Source organism: Stegostoma tigrinum, chromosome 30 (assembly GCF_030684315.1).
Source record: "Stegostoma tigrinum isolate sSteTig4 chromosome 30, sSteTig4.hap1, whole genome shotgun sequence".
In the NCBI taxonomy this organism is placed as follows: Eukaryota; Metazoa; Chordata; class Chondrichthyes; order Orectolobiformes; family Stegostomatidae; genus Stegostoma; species Stegostoma tigrinum.
The window spans coordinates 3,648,636-3,670,950 of record NC_081383.1 but is presented as its reverse complement, the minus strand read 5'-3'; positions in this window follow the sequence as shown (position 1 = coordinate 3,670,950).

The window sequence follows — 22,315 nt, the reverse complement described above, 5'->3', positions numbered from 1 at the left end:
GTAGAGGCTGGTACAGTTACAACATTGAAAAGACACTCAGATAGATACATGGACAGGAAGGGTTTGGAGGGATATTGGCTTAAAACGGACAAATCAGACTACTATAGTTGGGCAACTGGGCAAGTTGGACCAAAGAACCTGTTTCTGTGTTGTATGGCTCTATGATTGTATAAAAGGTGAAGAATTTGAAGAACTAAGAGCTGGAGATTGTCGCTGGTGTCCTGGCTAAAATTCATCCTCCATCCCAACAGCTGGATTATCTAGTTACTATCGAGTTGCTGTCGGTGGGAGCTTATGGTGCACAAATTGGCAGTCATGGTTTTTCACATTTCCATCACCATTGTGCTTCAAAAAGCACCATGTTATTTAGGGAGCCCCTGTGTAGAGGGGCTGTAGGAATGCAAGTCCTTTCTCTTTGTATTGGCCTGGGAAGGTGATGGTCTTCTGATTCATTGCAATACTTCAATACCTCCAAGCACCTCCCCACTTGCCCTCTCTCACACACCCTGACCACTTAAATGGCGTGTTAACCAGATTTGGGGGTGGGTTGAGGGTTGGGGTGGGTGGTGGTTGATGCTGCACTCAGCATGTCCCTATCCCTCAGCCTGAGGGTTTCGGGTTTAAGACCCATCTCAAGGCTTGATGATCACAGAAGATATGACATGATGGGTTCAAGTGGGAGTAGTAACTTGTTCTGATGCAACTGTGGCAGGCAGTAAGAGTGAGAGAGTTCCTGGTCAGCCGTGTGGTAGCTGCAATGCTGAGGCCTCCCGAAGTGAAAGACTCCCATGCTGGTGCTGGCTCTGAGCAAAGCCTCATCCTCATTCCAATGGGCTGTTACATACACACATCTGGGTGGCTTCATGGGCTTTTCAAAGTCAACAATATCGGTGTCATAGCAATAAAGTGTGGAGCTGGATGAACACAGCAGGCCAAGCAGCATCTCAGGAGCACAAAAGCTGACGTTTCAGGCCTAGACCCTTCATCAGAGAGAGGGTCTAGGCCCGAAATGCCAGCTTTTGTGCTCCTGAGATACTGCTTGGCCTGCTGTGTTCATCCAGCTCCACACTTTGTTATCTTGGGTTCTCCAGCATCTGTAGTTCCCACCATCTCCGATACAATATCGGTGTCATGTATTGGTCAAACTGATTGATGTAGAAACATAGAAAATAGGAGCAGGAGTAGGCCATTCAGCCCTTCCAGCCTGCTCTGCCATTCAATACAACCGTGGTTGCTAATCCAACACAATAGCCTGATCCTGCTCATAATGATTGTAAAATTTTTCCCCTTAAATAGCATTAGGAATCAGTTAGTATTTTTGATGACAATCTGATAACTTAATTGTTGTTTTATGTTCATTCATTTCATGGAACATGGGTGCCATTGGCTGGGCCAGTATTTATTGCCTGTCGCTAGTTACCCTTTGAGAAGGTGGTGGTGAGCTGCCTTCTTGAACCACTAGAGTCCATGCGCTATAGGTAGACCCACATTGTATTATGGAGGAAATTCCAGGATTTTGATCCAGCAGCATTGAAGGAACAGCGATATCTTTCCAAGTAAGGATGGTAAGTGCTTGGAGTGAAAGTTACAGGGGGTAATATTCCCATATATCTGCTACCCTTGTCCTTCTAGTTAGAAGTGGGTGCAGGTTTGGAAGGTTCTGTCTAAAGAATTCTTGGTGAATTTCTGCAGTGCTTCTTGTAGATAGTACACACTGCTGCTACTGAGCGTCAATGATGGAGGGAGTGAATGTTTTTGGATGTGGTGCCAATCAAATGGCTGTTTTGTTCTGGATGGTGTCAAATATTTCTGGAGCTGTGCTCACTGAGGAAAGTAGGGAGTATTCCATCGTATTCCTGACTTGTGCCTAGTAGATGGCAGGCTTTAGGGAGTCAGAAGGTTAGTTACTCACTGCAAGGTTTAAAGACTCTGACCTGCATTAGTAGCCATAAGATGAATACAGGTTGAGTTTCTGGCCGTTGGTAGCCCTCAGGATGTGAAGGGATGACAGTCTGATTCTCTCTAGCTGAAGATGGTCATGGTCCGGCATTTGTGAGGCATGAATGTTACTCTGCACAAGACTGTCCAGGTCTTGTTGCACTTTCGTGTGGACTGCTTCAGTATCTGAAGAGTCATGAAGAGTGATGAACATTGTCCAAATTTGGCACAAAATCCCCAATTCCAAATTCTTACTTAAGCCACCCTTCTTACTCTCAGAGTTTTAAAGCAAAACTAATTTCAGCTTCTCAAGCCCCCAAAGTGGGTTTTGAATTCTCCACCTTATCTGTTTAGTAAAGTAATCACTGCAAAATTATGCCACATTGTGGTGATATTCAGGATAAATAGGTTTGAGTTTAATTACATTTTTGGTGAGAGGTCTATCTTACTGATAAAATCTCCCAGTGTCACAAATGTATGTTGTCTCTTGGCTGCTCCTCAGCAACATGTTTTTGTGTGAAAATAATATTTTGATGAAGGATCTTCTGTCAAGCTTCCTGATGTGTCTCCAAGAGGAAATATGGCCTGCCCAAACACATGGGCTACTAACTCCCACGTCACTCTATGTCTGTGTTTCCTGTTTTCAGTTCTGTGACTGTTCAGCTTAGTGATTATTATTTGTCGTCAGCCATGCATCTCATGAATTTGTGGTTATTCTCACCCCAGCTCTCTGCATGTGAAGGCCAAAGCCAATGTCTTCAGTCTATATCACAAACTGTATTTCCCTAGCCACTGGCTCCATCCCCTCCCTGAGGCTGAACAATATAACTGAAGCACAGGCTTCTCAATTGCTCCTGAAATGAACTTGTTTTTATTCACTTGTGTGATGTGGGTGACACTGGCTAGTAAAGCATTTATTGACCATCCCTAGTTGCTCCTTTTGCACAGGCTGGCATGGTGGTAACAGGGTGGCTCTTTGGTTAGCGCTGCTATCTCACAGAGCCAGTGACCTGGATTCGATTCCAGCCTCGAGCAACCGTCTGTGTGGAGTTTGCACATTATCCCCATGCCTGCGTGGGTTTCCTCTGGGCACTCCTGTTTCCTCCCACAGTCCAAGGATGTGCAGGTTGGTGTGGATTAGCCATGGGAAGAGGGTAGGGGTGTGGATTTGGGAGGGATGCTCTTTGGAAAGTTAGTGTACACTGGATGGGCCAAATGACCTGCTCCATGCTGTAGGGATTTTATGATATGATTTAGATGGCACTGAGTGAACTGTTGCAGTCCATGTGCTGTTGGTATACCCCTGGTGCCCTTATGGAGGGCATTCCAGGATTTTGACCCAGTGACACTGAAGGGATGGTGATACATTTCCCAGTCAGGATGGTGAGTGGCTTGGAGGGAAAGTTGGCCTTAACTACATTACCGTTGAGTTGACATGTGTGTCAGCTGGCTGTGTGGGGACAGAAGGGGGGTGTCACCAAGCTGGACCCTATCCTGGCATCCATTTATGATCACTCTCCATGGAATAGGGTACATTGGTGAAAATGCCACTGCCTGCCATCCTGCCTAAAATCTACTAAATGGCAGGACTGGTCATTATACTGAAGAAGGGTCTGAATTTACAATTTCTGAAGAAGGGTCCTGACCCGCAATGTCAGCTTTCCTGCTCCCCGATGCCGTTTGGCCTGCTGTGTTCATCCAGTTCCACACCTTGTCATCTCTGATCATTATACTGACTTTTTTTTTCATAGAGTCATACAATCCCTACAGTGTGGAAAGAGACCCTTCAACCCAACAAGTCCACATTGACCCTCAGAGCATCCCACCCAGACCCATCCCCCTATAACCCACCTAATCTACAACTCCCAGAACACCATGGAGCAATCTCCCACGCCCAATCCACCCTAACCAGCACATCTTCGGACTGTGGGAGGAAACTGGAGCACCCAGAGGAAACCTGCACAGACACGGGGAGGATGTGCAAACTTCGCACAGACCGCCACCTAAGGGTGGGATCGAGCCCATGACCCTGGCGCTGTGAGACAGCAGTGCTAGCCACTGAGCCACTGTGCCAGACCCCACACAGCAAGCTACCAGCAAAGTGACAGCAGTGGGATTTGAACCCACGCCTCCTAGGTGACTGGAACCTGAATTCAGTCTTAGAATACTCGGCCACACGACCATACGACTGACTGAAGAATGAGCTGATCTACTGCTGAAACCTTCACCCCTGCCTTTGTTACCTCCAGATCAGATTGCTCCGGTTGGCTTCATAAACGGGAACTTTGCTCACCATATCCTAACTCAAACCAACTTCCATGAGCCATCAATCCTGTGCCGGCAGACATTGACTGGCTCCCAGCAATGTTTCACTTCAAAAGCTCTTAGCCGTGTTTACAGACCACCTCACACACTCCCAGCCCTACTTCTGCAATCTGCTCCCGTCTGACACACTCAGGTTGTTGAATTGCTCTGAATCTGGCTTCATGACTAGTCAAATTTTCATCCATTCACCATTGGTCAAAGTCCTAAGCTCTAGAACTCTCTATAAATCTCTCTGCATTGTATCTCTTTTCCAGTTTAAGAAATTCCTCCATTCATGCTCAGTTTATTAGTGCAAGAGACCAGTTCTTTGGTATCTTGTGCTAATGATCTTTTGGTGAGCTGCTGTCATTGTTTTTGTAATACTCCAGTGAAGCATTGGGATGTTTTACAGTCTTAAAGGTGCTATATAAATGCAAGTTGTGGCTGTTCATAGTAACCTTTTGTCTGCACATATTGCTAATGCCTCCTGCCACTCTCAGTCTGCAACTCCTCCTGCCTTCTGCCACTGCCTCTGTGTTCGGGTCACTAACCTTGCGGACTCTTGCCAACAGCATTGCTTTTGTGGTCAGTTCAGGACATTGGATTAACCCTGACCTTTCTTCAGTCAGTCAGCATAATGACCAGTCCTACCAGAATTTAAGCCAGGATGGCAGGCAGTGGCATTTTCACCCATGACCCATGTTCCATGGAGAGTGATCATGAATGGATGCCAGGACAGGAGTCAAGCTTGGTGATGCCCTGCTCTTTCTGCAACCAGGCAGTCAGCTGACATACATGCCAGCTCGCATAGAGTCATAAAGTCACAGAAATGTACAGTGCAGAAATAGACCTTTTGATCCAACTCGTCCATGCTAACCCAGATGTCCTTAATTAATCTATTCCCAATTGCCAGTATTTGGCCCATTTCCCTCTAACCCCTTGCTGTTCATATACCCATCCAGATGCCTTTTAAATGTTATGATTGTACCCGCCTCCCCATTCCCTTGGCAACTCATTCCATACACGCACCACCTTCTGTGTGGAAAAGTTGCCCCTCAGGTCCCTTTTAAATCTTTTCACTCTCACCTTAAACCTACATCCTCTAGTTTTGGGCTCCCCTACTCCAGGGAAAAGACCTAGTCTATTTACCCTATCCATGCTCTCCATGATTTTATAAGCCCCTATAAGGTCACCCCTCAGCCTCCGATGCTCCACGGAAAATAGACCCATCCTATCAGCCTCTCCCTGTAGCTCAAACCCTCCAACCCTGGGAACAGCTCTGTCAGTCCTTTCTGAACCCTTTCAAGTTTAACAACACCTTTCCTATAGCGTACATGAGGAGCAATCAATCTTTTGAGGAATTGGATGGAGTTTGACTTGAGTGAAAGACACCCCTTCACGCTTGTTGAGGAGGGACGGCAGGGAGGGAGGTGAAGGGGTAAGACCGCCTTTGAAAATGTAGGAAAAAATGAAATTCAGGGTCATTCCACTCATGATGTGACTAGAATCAGTAGCATGCAACAAAGTGACCACTGACTTCCTGTTTTTGTCATGCCAATTGTTTCTGGATCAATATTATTGCATTTCTAAACTGTTTAGGATCTACCACCTGATGAAGCCAGCCCTTGCTATGTTTTGCAATACTCATTCAGTCAGCAGCTTACTGCTGCCTTCCACATGTTAATGAGATTGCACCATACTCAAAAGGGCCACACTGCACTGATTACCACACAGCAGCTCACTCTACTAAAAGGTGAGTTTTCCACTGAAATGAATTTCCTGTATACTCATAACATGCTCATTCAAGCAACAACAGAAATCTGTATTCGTATGGCATCTTTAACATAGTAAGGGGCTCCAAAAAACTTCACAGGAGTGCTATTGGATAAAATTTCACAATAATCATGGGCTGAGGTGTTGGTCATGTGACCAAAGTCGCAGCCCTAGAGGTAAGTTTAAGTAACCTCTTACAAGAGGAGACAGAGATGTAGAGAGACTAGAGGAGGGAATTCCAGAACATGGGGCTCACACATGGCGGACAACAGCAGAATAATGGAATTTGAGGAAATTTAAGTCTGGAATGATTTACATAGCGAAGGAAAGGCCAATGATTTGGGGCTGGTTAGCTCAGTTGGCTGCACATCTAAGTTTACGATGTACAGTGACATTAATAGCACGGGTTCAATTCCTACTAGTGGCTGAGATTACCATGAACATCTTGACCTCCACCTTTGCCTGAGATGTGGTGACCCTGATGTTAAACTCACTGTCACTGAGGGAATGGGTCAATGATGACTTCTCCTTTTTACGTAGTGCGCTGATCTTGGGGATGAGGATTTTCCAACTGAAGATCAGCCAATATAGCTCAGCAAGAGCAGGGGTGAGAAGCTAAATGGATAAGAATGGAAGGCATCGATGATCTTAAGTTGATGAAACTGGAGGCGATGGTAGTGTATTGGCAGTATCTGTGGACTAGTATCCCAAAGGCCCCAGCTTAATTCTTTGCGTTCATTGGTTCAGATCTCACCTTGACAACTGATGGATTAAAATTCACTTAATGAAATCTCAATTTGAAACTCAGTGTTGGTAAATAAGTACCAATGATGATCAGAGTTAGTGACTCTGTGACCACAGTCAATTGTCATAAAAAGCCACCTGATTCACTGATGTTTCTTTATGAAGGAAATCTGAGGTCCTTACATATAACTACACAGACCCACAACAATACAGTTGACTTTCAATTGCCCTCTGAAATGGCCCAAAGCACAATTCAGTTCAAGGGTAATTAGCGATTGGCCATAGACTATGGTTTTGACAGTGTGCCCACATCCGGCTAAATGATTTACATCAAGCTGGAAGCAATGTGAAGCAGTTCTTTTCACTATTTAATGTAAGATTAGCCTATTTAAAATTAACAGGGATGTTAGCATCAAAATGGTGCAGGGAGTGGAATAGTTGAGTTGCAATCCCACACAATAACCATTGAAGAAGAGCCTAACCTTCAATTATTTCCAATGCTTTAGCTTCACTTCTGTGCCTTAGGGTTCATTCCATACATTGGTCACACATTATGTCATAGAGCCATAGAGATGTATAGCATGGAAACTGACCCTTCGGTCCAACTTGTCATGCCTTTTAAATGTTGTAATAGTACCAGCCTCCACCAATTCCTCTGGAGGCTCATTCCAGACATGCACCACCCTCTGCATGAGAAAGCTACCCCTTAGGTTCCATGGAAGAGAAATATTTTAACATTAATCTTAAATTAATCTTTTACTAGTTTGAACCTGTGTCCCATTGTTCTAAATCTGCATTTTGAGCCAATGCTTCCATTCCCTTAACCTATAAAGGTGAAGTTACTATAGTCCCAGTGCACCATAGGGCTGTTCTCTCATTAAAGCTCAATTACAAACTACCCCCTTCACACCTCCTCAGCTCTGCCAGATATCATCTGTTTGTTCCGCAAAGCCCAAAATAGCTTTTAGTCATTCTCAGGATGTGGGCGTTACTGTCAAACTCAGCATTTATTGTCCAGCCGTCCCCATGTGTCTTTGTGAAGGAGCTGGGAATTTTCGGTGAGCTGTACAGTAGGGCTGAAGGGATGTAGCGCAGTTGGCTGGGGTGGGGGGGATCCAGAAGCTGAGCTCAGAAAGGGGAAAGGGACAGGGGTGATCTGCTCACATTGAGATGATTCATGACTTGAGGAGGGACTTGGAGATGAGGGCTTTCCTATAATAAGAACTGAGTTGTAGAAAATGTCGTCGCAATTTTGTAACATTCCATAATTGGGTAATAAAACAAGGAGGAGGGCTTTTCTGTGGACTGTTTGTTCCAAACATTAGCTTGCACTCAAGTTACCGACTTTTACGGTCCTTGACACTTATAGAAACTCCTTTCAGCCATCAGCACAACATTTCTCACTCAGACAGTAACATCCCAGAATATGCACCCTCTACTGAGAGAACTCGGGAGAATGAGGAAGGGCAAAGAAAGAGAAGGAGAAAAGAACACAGAGACAGGTGCAGTGGATCCAAAGAGAGAATGAAGCAGTCAGGCAGGGTAAACTGTACACAACAGGGGAGGCTGTTCAGCCCCTTGACCACTATACCCTTCAATAAGATCATTACCGATATTCTACCTCAATTTCACTTTCCCACCCACTCCCCAGTTCCTTGATTCCCTACTCCACAAAACACTATCTATCTCAGTCCTGAATATACTCAAGAGCTTGTACAGCTTTCTGGGGTAGAGAATTCCAAAGCATTCATAGATAGTAGGAACTGCCAATGCTGGAGAATCTGAGATAACGAGGTGTAGAGCCGGATGAACACAGCAGGCCAAGCAGCATCAGAGGAGCAGGAAGGCTGACATTTCAGGTCTGAACCCTTCTTCAGAAGAATTCATGTCTCTCTGAGTGAAGAAATTTCACCTCGCATCAGTCCTAAATGATCTACTCTGTGGCCCGTGTCTATAACTCTTTGTTCTAGATTCTCTAGCCCTGGAGAGATGGATCCATGGATGCTACCTGATTCACTGTAATTTCCAGCATTTTTTTGTTTCCAAACACCTTCTCAGCATCTACCTGTTCAGGCCTTCTGAGAATTGTGCTTGCTGCCGTGAGAGTTTTCAAATATTTCAGCAGAGAGAGTGCTGAGGAAAACAATGGAGAGACAAGAGCAGAGATGGGAGATGAAGGAAACATTGGTAGAGTAGGGAGAGAATGGAGTGAGTGACAGCCAGATGGAGGAGGGAGCAGGAGGGACAGAGGGAGAGAAGGGAGGAATGAAGCAGAAGAGAGATGGGGAGAGGTGTGAAGGAGGGAGGATGCAGGAATTGAAGAAGAAGTGAAAGTTTGGGATGAGGAGGAACAGAGATTGGGAAAAGGTACTGGAAAACATCAAGGTGACCCAAAATGAACACACCGTGTAGTAAGTGTTTGCACCTCAAGTGACTTTATCTCCAAGTTGAGGAGCTGGGATCTGAGCTGTGCTGTATCAGAATGGGGTGATTTACTTGGACACATTGTTCCAGGGGACAGTCACAGCTGGTCATTTAGATTTGGTCTGTGATCAGGGACAGGAAAGTGTGACTGCTTGTGTGAAGACCCAGGAGATTACAGTTGAGGAGATTCGGCCCCTGGAATTGTCCAAGATTCTTACAAAATGTGCCAATGAGAATGAGGAATGCAGGGCAGATCAGCAAACAGGCCATGGTACCTTGGCACAGGAAGGTATTCAAGTGGGGGGAGGCAAGAGGAGTGGGAGTGGTAGGGGGCAGTACCATGAGTGGAACGGATACTTAAGCCGTGAGCAGAACTCCTGGAGGTTGTTTTATCTGCCCAGGGTTAAGGACATCTGCTTAGAGCTGGAGAAGATCATCGAGAGGGAGTGGAGGGAAGCATTGTTATTATCCTGTTTGGCACCAGCAATATTGATTGGTTGAGAAAAGAGTTTCTGCTGAAAGACTTTGGCCATTTGGGAGATAAATTAGAAAAAGAGAACATCGGAGGGAATAATCTCAGGATTGCTATCTCAGGCACAGAGGAACAGTCAGAGGGCACATAAAGAGTTAAGTGCATGTCTTAAAGATTGGTGAGGGTGGGATGGCTTTCTATTTGTGGGACATTGGCACCAGTACTAGTGGAGAAGGGGGCTGGTTCTGGTGGGATGGGCTTCACTCGACCCATGCTGGGAGCAGTGTCCTGGCAAATCAAATAACTAGGGCTGTAGGAAGGCTGTCGATTAATTGGGAATAGTGGGGTGGGGATGGAGTGGGGAAGGGGGAAATGGGGATCAGAGGAGGGGCGGTGTAGTGTTCTGAAGACAGGATATGTCAACTTACAAAGCAAAGCAAAATTTCAGTATTGCAGGGCAGCTACTTAGTTAATGATGTCCAGATTGGGACTGGAAAGGATAGAGTGTGCAATTATAACAAAACAGCAGCAAGTGAGTTCAAAGGAGTTAATAAATAGGACAAAGCCAAAACCAGTGGCTCTTTAGTCAAATGAGCATAGTATTCATAACAAAATAAGTGAATTATTGCACAAATAGAAGTTGAACGATGTGGCACTATAGCCATTAGGAAGACATGTTTGCAAACAGATTAAAGCTGGAACTAAAATATCTGGAGTATGTGAATTTTCGAAAGGACGGGCAGAAAGGAAAGGGTAGTGATGTGGCTTTGTTAGTCTGGGATGAAATGAGTGATAGCACGAGTGAGCTTGGATCTGAAGATATAGAATTCATATGGGTGAAGCTAAAAAATAACAAGTGAAAGAAGACACTGGCGGGAGCAATCAGTAAGATCCCTAACAGTAGCTCTACTGTTATATACTTTGGCAAGAAGAATGGAGGAACTGAATATTATTTAAATAGGAAAACACAGCACAGAGGGATTTGATATCCCTTGTGCATTTGCACAGATTAAACCATGGCCAGGTAGAACTCATTGATTATGAGATCCTTTAATGGAGTTGTTAACCTGGGCTAATCAGGGAGCCCTGGCTGACAGATGCAAGGAGGAGATTCAGAAAGCCTCCTCAATCTAGGGAGTAGCTCTGATTCGGCTGGTCGCAGCCCATGTACTGTGCACAGGTAACTAAATGGTGAATTAGTGACTGGATACCAGCCTCTGTACAATTATTTCATACATAAACTTCAAAAAGCTAGCACCCAAATTCATTGGTTAATAGAAAAGGTAAATTAATTTTATTCCATTTCAAAAAATTGGTGGTGAAAACCAGCAGGTCTGGCAGCATCTGTGGAGAGAGAAACAGAGCTAATGTTTTGAGTCTGGTGCCCCTTCGTCAGAATGTGTTCATCAGAGGGCACAATCTTGGAATAAGAGGTCTCCCGATTAACAAACTGCGACAAGGGCAAGTGTCTTCTCTCAGATGGCAGTGAATCTGTGGAATTTTTTTTAACCACAGAGTGCTGTCGAGGCTGGTCATTAAGTATATTCACGCCTGAGATAGACAGATATTTAATCAGTAAGGGGAATTAAAAACAGTGGAGAAAAGGCAAGAGAGTGGAGTTGAGGATTATCAGATCAGTCATGATCTCATTTAATGCTGGTCAAATCTCAAAGGGCTGAATAGCCTACTCCTGCCCCCGTGTTTTTTGGTCTTGTAGCAAATGTGAAGACAGAAGAAAAAAATAGAAGGATAAAATGGTGAGGGTTTGGGATTGAAGAAGAGTACAGAGAGAGAGACAAATAAACCAGCTAACGGGTGAGAGAGAAGACTAACAGTGAGTGAAGTGCAAGGAAAGTGGCAGAAGCTAACATTCTCAGATTTCATCGAAACACACACTCTGTTACCAAAATTCATGGGAGATATCCATCACTCACAAATCTGATGGTTATCTTTTAACTAATTCATCTCCTTTCAATACTCAGTAACTATAATTATTGCACTTTGTCTCTGATTAGTTAGGCTAATGCAAAACATTACTGGCCGGAAAAGTAAATAATTTAATTTGAGGCATCTAGAACCCATTCATATTGTAACACAAAAGATCTGATTTATAATTCTTTGAGGTTTCTTTATGAACATTTTCCAATCTTCCACCAATTTAGAGTCTAGTGACTGAGGGAAGTATTCTGAGGTGACGCATTTCTTATTATTCTACCCTTGCCATAATACAGAGCAGAGACCTAGGAGGAGGTCATGCAGTCTTTGAGCATGACTATGGCTAATCTATATCTTAATTCCATGGAATATTTGATACACAACACAACAAGATGGAATATTCCATAAATGGTAAGAGATTGGGAAGTGTGGGTATTCAAAAGGACCTGGGTAGGCTTGGAAATGAGTCACTAAATGTCATCTTGTCACTGTAGCAATCGGTTAGGGAGGTAAGCAGTATGTTGGTCTTCATTGCAAGAGGTTTTGAGTATAGATGACATGCTGCAATTGTATAGCAGCTTGGTGTGAGCGCATCTGGAAAATTGTGTAAAGTTTTGGTCTCCTTATCTGCTCGGTTGATTTTGGATATGGAGGGATTTTCTTATGAGGAGAGGCTAAATGGGTTGGGCATGAACTCACTGGAGTTCAAGAATGAAGGAAGGCCTTATTGAAATATTTAAGATTCTTAGAGGACTTGACAGTCTAGGTGTGGCGAGCTGGGCGAGTGTAGGACCAGAGGGCATGACTTCTGAGTAAGGCATTATGCATTTAAAATATGGATAAGGAGGGGAGTGAATCTGGGGAATTCTTTACTGCAGAAGGCTGTTGAGATTGGACCAAGACCGTGACAGGAAGATTTTTAATCAGCAAGGAAATCAAGTGTCATGGGAAAAAGGTAGGAAAGTGGAATTGCAGATGGTCAGATCATCCATGATCTCATTGAAAGGCAGAGCAGGCTTAATGGGCTGAATGGCCTACTTCTGGTCCAATGTCCTTATGGTCTTATGGAAGGATGTACTTTGCAATGCGGGCATGCAATGGAGGTTCTACGCAATGATTCTTGCGATATCATGATTACCCTATAAGAAGAGATTGAGGAAATTATTTCTTTAGCATTTCAAAGAATAAGAGGTGGCTTCACTGAAACTTATAAAATTCTTACAAGCTATGACAGTGTATTACGCTGTGTGGATGTGGAGAGGATGTTTCATCTGGCAGATGGGTCTAGAACCAGGGGACATGATCTCAGGATAAGGGATAAGCCATTTCAGATTGAGATGAGGCATTTATTTCTTCACTTTGGAATTCTCTACTGCAGAGACTGTGGAAACTCAATCATTGAGCAGGTTTGAAACAGAAATTTATAGATTTCTGAAGACTAATGATGAGATGGAGATAATGTAGGGTAATTGAGACAGATGAGCTGCGATGGCCTCATTAAATGGATGAGCCATGTTGATTGGCTGATTGGCCTACCTTTTTCCCAAGTTAATTCAATGAAAATATTGACCCTGAGAATTGACACGTTTCTTACAGACTCAAATTTAGTTCAGTGGAAACTACAGAGAAAGAAAGGTTCTCACCACGAGGTCAGGGTTTAAGTGAAATTTTCAACTCTGCAGGAATGACTAAACGCTTCAGGACCGTTTTGAAGTTTTCAAATGATCCCTGGCCATAGCAGCTTCTCAAGAGACAGCATTCCAAACGTTTCAGTTTTATCTCAAGGGTCTGAACTTGTTTGAGTCCTGGTATAGAACTTAGGTATAACCAGTTCTCACCCATACTCTTGGTGACTCATTACTCACTGAGCTCACTGTGGTAGTTGTGTTTTTTTTTCAAATTCATTCATGAGATGAGAACACCAATAGCTCGAGCAGCATTTATTGCCTGTCACTAATTGTTAAGAGTCAACCACATTTCTGTGGGTCTGGAGTCACATGTTGGCCAGACCAGTAAGGATGGCAGTTTCATTTCCTAAAGGATATTAATGATTGTAACAAGGTCAGCACTCTGTTGGATCTAGACAGAACTATCTTAGGTTGGTGGCTCATAATATCTGATATTTATGGGACAAAAACTCCTCTTCTCTTCAGTATCATAGGGCAATGAGAGGGATTGCTTGGTTTTGGCAGGTTATATGAGTACCTGAGTGCCTGTAGCATTGTGGAATTGCCTCAGCTCTGAAGCCTCCCATGGGTGAACAACTGTATGACACTTGCAAACAATTAGATGCTGCATCTATGAGTGGTTACTCCTTTGTAGCCAGCTATGTGCATACCCCTTTCTAGTTAACTCAGTTGGCTGAATGGCTGGTCTTAGATACAGAATGGTGTGGGTTCAACTCCTGCATCAAACTGAGACCGTCATCTCCAACACCATTCATGACCTCATCACCTCAGGAGACCTCCCACCCACAGCCTCCAACCTCATTGTTCCCCAACCCCGCACGGCCCGTTTCTACCTCCTTCCCAAAATCCACAAACCTGCCTGCCCTGGTCGACCCATTGTCTCAGCCTGCTCCTGCCCCACCAAACTCATCTCCACCTATCTGGACTCCGTTTTCTCCCCTTTGGTCCAGGAACTCCCTACCTACGTCCGTGACACCACCCACGCCCTCCACCTCCTCCAGAACTTCCAATTCCCTGGCCCCCAACGCCTCATTTTCACCATGGACGTCCAGTCCCTATACACCTGTATTCTGCATGCAGATGGCCTCAAGGCCCTCTGCTTCTTCCTGTCCCGCAGGCCCGAACAGTCCCCCTCCACCGACACCCACATCCGCCTAGCCGAACTCGTCCTCACCCTCAACGACTTCTCTTTCGGTTCCTCCCACTTCCTACAGACTATGCCATGGGCACCCGCATGGGCCCCAGCTATGCCTGCCTCTTTGTAGGTTACGTGGAACAGTCCCTCTTCCGCACCTACACAGGCCCCAAACTCCACCTCTTCCTCCGGTACATTGATGACAGTATTGGCGCCACCTCTTGCTCCCCAGAGGAGCTCAAACAGTTCATCCACTTCACCAACACCTTCCACCCCCACCTTCAGTTCACCTGGGCCATCTCCAACACATCCCTCACCTTCCTGGACCTCTCAGTCTCCATCTCAGGCAACAAGCTTGTAACTGATGTCCATTTCAAGCCCACCGACTCCCACAGCTACCTAGAATACACCTCCTCCCACCCACCCTCCTGCAAAAATTCCATCCCCATTCCCAAATTCTCCACCTCTGCCACATCTGCTCCCAGGATGAGGCATTCCACTCCCGCACATCCCAGATGTCCAAGTTCTTCAAGGACCGTAACTTTCCCCCCTCAGTGGTCGAGAACGCCCTTGACCGCGTCTCCCGCATTTCCCACAACACATCCCTCACGCCCCGCCCCGCCACAACTGCCCAAAGAGGATCCCCCTCGTTCTCACACACCACCCCACCAACATCCGGATACAACGCATCATCCTCCGACACTTCTGCCATCTACAATCCGACCCCATCACCCAAGACATTTTTCCATCCCCACCCTTGTCTGCTTTCTGGAGAGACCACTCTCTCCGTGACTCCCTTGTTCGCTCCACACTGCCCTCCAACCCCACCACACCCGGCACCTTGCCCTGCAACCGCAGGAAATGCTACACTTGCCCCCACACCTCCTCCCTCAACCCTATCCCAGGCCCCAAGATGACTTTCCATATTAAGCAGAGGTTCACCTGCACATCTGCCAATGTGGTATACTGCATCCACTGTACCCGGTGTGGCTTCCTCTACACTGGGGAAACCAAGCGGAGCCTTGGGGACCGCTTTGCAGAACACCTCCGCTCGGTTTGCAATAAACAACTGCACCTCCCAGTCGCGAACCATTTCCACTCCCCCTCCCATTCTTTAGACGACATGTCCATCATGGGCCTCCTGCAGTGCCACAATGATGCCACCCGAAGGTTGCAGGAACAGCAACTCATATTCGGCTTGGGAACCCTGCAGCCCAATGGTATCAATGTGGACTTCACCAGCTTCAAAATCTCCCCTTCCCCCACCGCATCCCTAAACCAGCCCAGTTCGTCCCCTCCCCCCACTGCACCACACAACCAGCCCAGCTCTTCCCCTCCACCCACTGCATCCCAAAACCAGTCCAACCTGTCTCCGCCTCCCTAACCTGTTCTTCCTCTCACCCATCCCTTCCTCCCACCCCAAGCCGCACCTCCATCTCCTACCTACTAACCTCATCCCACCTCCTTGACCTGTCCGTCTTCCCTGGACTGACCTATCCCCTCCCTACCTCCCCACCTATACTCTCCTCTCCACCTATCTTCTTTTCTCTCCATCTTCGGTCCGCCTCCCCCTCTCTCCCTATTTATTCCAGAAGCCTCACCCCATCCCCCTCTCTGATGAAGGGTCTAGGCCCGAAACGTCAGCTTTTGTGCTCCTGAGATGCTGCTTGGCCTGCTGTGTTCATCCAGCCTCACATTTTATTATCTTAGTATGAAAGACTGTCCTTCTCAATCCCTCTCCTTGCCTGAGGTGTGGTAGCCCTCAGTTTCAACTACCACCAATGGTCCCCTCTCAGAGAGTAGCCCTATGCTGACTTTACCTTTATCTCCGCGGAAGGTACAGAGCCAATAGACGTGAAGCTAGAAAAACACAGCAGTTCGGACAGCATCAGAGGAGCAAGAAATTCAACATTTCAGGCTAAAACCCTCCATCAGGAGTCATAAAGGGTTTCAGCCTGAAATGCTGACATTCCTGCTCCACAGATGTCGTCTGGCCTGCCGTGTTTTTCCAGCCTCACACCCATTGACTCTGGCTTCCAGCATCTGCAGTCCTTACCATCTCCAAGAAGGGACAGATCAATGGTATACACAGAAAATTTTACAACTGATTGCAACCTGGGTCTTTTCCCCAAACCCACTCGACTAAAATGTGCAGTTTGCTTTTTTTTTCTTTTCAGTGAAAATATAAAATTATGATATAAAATTATATTCATGATCCAGCTGCCTGGAACCTATCCAGGGCAGTCCTCGATTCGTGAATTTCACATGTCTTGTTATTCCTGCATGAGTCAAACATTTCACACGCATCTTGACCTTGGGACTGAAAATCATTTCATTTTTTGGTATGTTCCTGGGGTCGGTGGCTTTTGATGCATGAACATTGAGTCTGAGGCAGCTCATTCGTTGCTGCACTTTGCTGATGTGAGCTCTTGTCTATGTGAGATTCCCTTTTCTGAGAAAAGGCAAAACATATCTCATACTCCTTCAATCTCCCATTATCTAATCCTGGTCTCCGCCCAATAAATGTTCCCAGCACTACTGTCTCCGTCAAGTCTGAAAAGAAAATGTTTTCTTTCATTTGCATTATCTTTGTGAACCAGCCCTATGGGGCCACTGCCAAATCTCTGCCCAGTCTTCTCTTGCAGGTGGGTTTCAAACATGCCAGGGAGTCTCCTGGTGTTCTGGTCAATATCTCCTGTCTTGTGCAGCACTGTCAACTGGCCTTTTACCCTGCTGTATATGTGGGATCTTGCTGTGCACCTGTTGGGCTCCCCACATTAAAACCGTGACTGCACTTCAAAATGCATGGACAGTTTATTTTTGGACACTGGACTGAAAATAGGAGAACATGCTGCTTTAAATCAATGAAATTGTAAGAACTTGTTTTAGATTTTTTAAAAAGTTACTTACAGAAACAGGCTGTGAGTTGTATCCACAACGTTGCCTTTTTCAAGTAGTCGGGGAGATATCTAGAGAGAATGTCACTGCCCTGCACGTGTTCAGGGCAGTTCTGGTTTCTCAGTCAAGACTAGTCATTGTGGGGCTCAGCTAGTAACAGCCATTAAGGTTCTTGTAATGCAGTGGTGGCGTCTCTAGACCTGACGTCATATCCCACCTACTCCAGAGGTGTGCAATGGCATCTCTGATGAAGTTGATCAGGATAATATCAGTTAGCAATCACTTGATTGGTTCCTGGCCTGATGGCCGCAGTGTGCCATACAGACAATCCAGCCGCAACACACAGCCTGTGTAAAGAAAACATCATCGCTCTCTCACTTCTATGTCGGGACCCAGGTTCGATTCCAGCCTCAAGTGACTGCATGGGGTTCGCACATTCTCCCATGTCTGTGTGGGTTTCCTTCTGATGCTCCGGTTTCCTCCCACAGCCCAAAGATGTGCAGGTTAGGGTGAAAGGACCGTCCTAAAAAAAAATTGCTGTGTGGCTGCAGGGATAACCAAGGCAAAAAGACTGCACAGGGTTACAGGGAAGGGGCCAGGAGTCGACCTGTGTGGGATGCTTTTTGGAGGGTTGGCGTAGTCTCAATGGGCTGAATGGCACTGTAGGGATTCTGTGAAAGGGCTGATCCTAATCCAGTGAATGAAGGACTGGGAAGTGGTATATCCACAATGGTGTGTCATTAGTAAAGAATCGAAAGAATTCACAAGAAAGCCGAAAGCAAAAGGCTCAGCAACATCTGCGATCTGGACTGGTGCCAGAACTGTGCTCCACTGATTATTTCTTCTTTTCGCATCGGTAATACTTGTGTCTTGTCTTGACTCTTTGTGTTTCAGTTTGTATGTGGTTGGGAATTTCCGAAAGGAATAGGGTTTAAGTTGTAGAGTAATACATGAGCAATTCTTGTTTATTTTTTGACATTGGTTAAAGACAGTTGGATTACAAGAAATAGTTAATTTCTTGGTAATGATAAAAACCTGGTTTGCATGTTCATTTAATTCAAATTAAACAGTTCAGTACAATTGAGCCATTTGGTGATTTAATTAAGTTTTAGTGTTTGATATGACTCCAGTAATAGTACGTTTGATTTCTAGTAACCTGCACCACTGAGGCACGACACAAAACACATAACTGGCTACGAAATGCTTTGGGATGCTGTGAGGATGGGAAAGGCAGGATCTATAGCATTTTCCATGTCAAGGCTTGGTACTGAGTGCCAAAGGTAGCTCACCATTCCTGAAGCTAATTCTGCCCCAATCCAGCGATTAGTCAGTGGTGTTACAACAGGAATCCAGGGAATCATTCTCCTGTCCATCACAAGAAGTCAAATATAACTGATGGATCCAATCTACACTCCCAGAATGAGGACCAGTTGCACTTTTGAGGATCGCAACAATTACAACAAGCCCTCCACATGAGTTGTATCCTAATATTAAGTGGCCCGATGCTTCCTCTAACATTCTTTCTTTCAACCAGCAACCTAACCATTCTGAAATGGTGATATGGCCTTTGTCCATTTCCCTGACTCTGCAGGAGGAGTGTTGGAGTGCTGCAGGAAGATATTGCCAAACTTAAGATCCAGGATGTCCAAAGTGGTGAGTGATGAAAATTACAGGTGAGATGTTGAATCGAGATCTTGGAGTTGAGGGTGAGGGTTTGAGATTGTTCACTGAAGTTATAGAGATAGTGAGCACAGAGGCTATGCTGGGGTTTGAACACAAAGATACACATTTTGACATTGATGTGTTGCGGGTTAAACCAGGATTCTCCTGACTTATCCCTGAGGATTGTTGGGAGGGTGGGATGGGAATCAGACTATCATGCCTGTTTCCCATCCTACCGTCCCAACAATCCTCGGAGATAAGTTCAAGTCTTTCTTTCTTTGTTCTCTATGGGATATATTCATTCTGTGTCAGATTGCAAATAGGGCAGGACAAGAACAGGAGAAACAGGAACCTGAGAGAGCAGCAGTGATGGGAAAAGATATTTGTTAAACAGGGACTCCATCAATCTGGACCTGAAGCTTTTGATAGCCCTGAAAAATCCCATGGGACTGTGTCTGAAATTCAGAAAGCTTTGAACAATATTTGAAGGCAAAACAAATTGCAGGAATTTAAAGACTAGGAGAGTAAGACTAACCGGTTTACTCTTCCGAAGATCTGGCAGAGACTTGATGGGCGAAGTGTCCTCTTTCTGTGCTATATTATTCCATAATTTCATGACAAGTTGCTTCTTTTTTGGCATATTTAAAACTTCAACACAAATGTGGCAAGTGTACAAGGACATCTAAAGAAAATAGGAATTTCAAGACATCTTATTTTCACTGAATGGGGATGTGTATGTGAAACTCATCAGAGGCATGTTTAGAGGTGGAGCTAGAAATGGAATCAGGTCAGTGAGGAACAGTGGACTGTGATGAGATCAAAGTTCCTTCTCTGTCTGAAGGTCTTTTTGTGCAGTTGGAATTGTACCCAAATCTAACAGGACTGCTTGAATGCTCATTTCCCACATTGTCAGTGGGAAATATGTCAGAAGGAATCTGAACCGGGTGTTGATGGTTCTCAATAGTTCTGCTACTGCGACAGCTCGTAAGTTCCACCAGTGTCTTGGCTGACATTCTTCCCTCAAGCAGTACTGCAACATAACATTGTGAATGTTCCTTACTGGTATGTTGCAGACTGGTCAATTATATTTGCTTAAATAACAACAGTTACTGTGTAATAATGTTTGTTACAGTGACTTAATAACAGCATTGTCTCATCTCTGAATCAGAAGCCCGTGGAACTACATTCCATTGATTCAAGCTCCATAATCTAAGCTGACACTCAGAATACTAACCAGCTCAATTCAGGGAAGGATGGTAGTTTAACACACTCAATCTAATGTTTACTCTTTGTATATCCTAGCTACAGCTTTTACTGGCTTAACCATGTTGACGTTCTAGCCAGTGCACTAAATGGTTGGAAGTCCCACTCTCATAAACATAATGTTCATTTAGCATTAATACTGTGCAGAATCATCCTGCTCTCAATAAAGGGATTGATTAAAACATCAAAGGGTTTCATATTTTCATGCAAAACAACTTGTTTTTATGTATTAAAATGTCCTGTGGCATTTATCAAACAAAATCTGAAAAGACTACAATCTTGGCTAAAGACATGGGTTTTAAAGGCACCTTGAAAGACAAAGAGGTTGAGGGAAGAGAATTCCACTATTTAGGACTTCAATGGTGGACTGAAGGAAATTGGGAATATTTGCATCTAGATTGAGCAAATGGCTTGTGATGCTGGATCAGTTGTTAGGTTTAAATCTAAGATAGGTACGCCTTCGTTAAAGAAAGATATTAAGGGATACGGGCCAAAGTCAGTAAATAGAGTTAGGATACAGATCAGCCATAATCTCTTTGAGTGGCAAAGTAGGATCAAGGTGCCAGATGGCCTACTCCTATTTCTATGTTAGAATATTGACCTGATATATATGGGGGATGCACATATGGGATACATATGGGGATTAAGCATGGAGGATACAGATATAGCATTCTCATGTGGAATACACATGTAGAATACACAAGGGGGACACATGTGGGGATAAACACAGGGTGTAAATATATAAGATACACATGGGGATACACATCTAGGATACACATGGGGATACATATGGAGGATACACATGGGAGCTAAACATGGGGATAAGTATGAAGGATAAACATGGGTAATATATATGGGGGATACACATGTGGAATAAACATGGGGGATATACATGGGGATTATCATGGGGATACACATGGGACATACATATAGGGGAACACATGGGCAATAAATATGGGGATTATCATGGGGATACACATGGGACATATATATAGGGGTACACATGGGCGATAAATATTGGGATTAACATGGAGATACACATGGGACATACATATAGGGGTACACATGGGCGATAAATATTGGGATTAACATGGAGATACACATGGGACATGCATATAGGGGAACACATGGGCGATAAATATGGGGATTATCATGGGGATACACATGGGACATATATATAGGGGTACACATGGGCAATAAATATGGGGATTAACACGGGGATACACATGGAGACACAAATAGGACATACATATGTGGGATACATATGAGGGATGCACATGGGGGATAGACATCGGGGATACATATGGAGGGTGGAGATACACATGGAAATACACATGGGGGTTAGACATGTGGATACACATCAGGGATATATATGGGGGATACACATGTAGGTGCACATTAGGGATACACATGGAGATACACATGGGGAATCACATGGGGGTTAGATATGTGGATACACATCAGGGATATATATGGGGGATACACATGGAGGCACATATGTGGGATACATACATAGGATACACATGGGGATACATATGGAGAATATATGTGGGGATAAATATGGAGGATAAATATGTAGGATACACATGGGGATAAATATGGTGACACATGTAGGAGATCCATATCAGGGATAATACATATGGAGATAAACATGGCGGTAAATGTGTTGGATAAACATGGTGGATATAAGTGCAGATAACGGGGCACATGCATTGTGGGAGGTGCAGAAATGTCAGGAGTTGAGCCCGCAAAGCATTAGAAGTTTGAAAGCAACTACGAAGTGCTGAGAGTTTCTCTTTCAGCAAGGGGCAAAGTGAGGCAAATCTGGAGGTATTTCAGAACCGAAAGTCAGCCTTTTAAAAAGGAAGTATCTGGGTAAAGATTCCTATTTCTTGTCCCCAGCACAGAGTTCACCAATTGGAATGAATACTGGAATACTGTACACCTACAGTCCAATTAAAACAAAATGTCATTGGCAAACATAGTTTCTACCAAAGGCAGCAGGGAATTTTCAGCAACACCCTCACTGGTAAGTGCGGGCTGACACTTCTGATCAAAGTCTAAATGTTTTGCACGAAA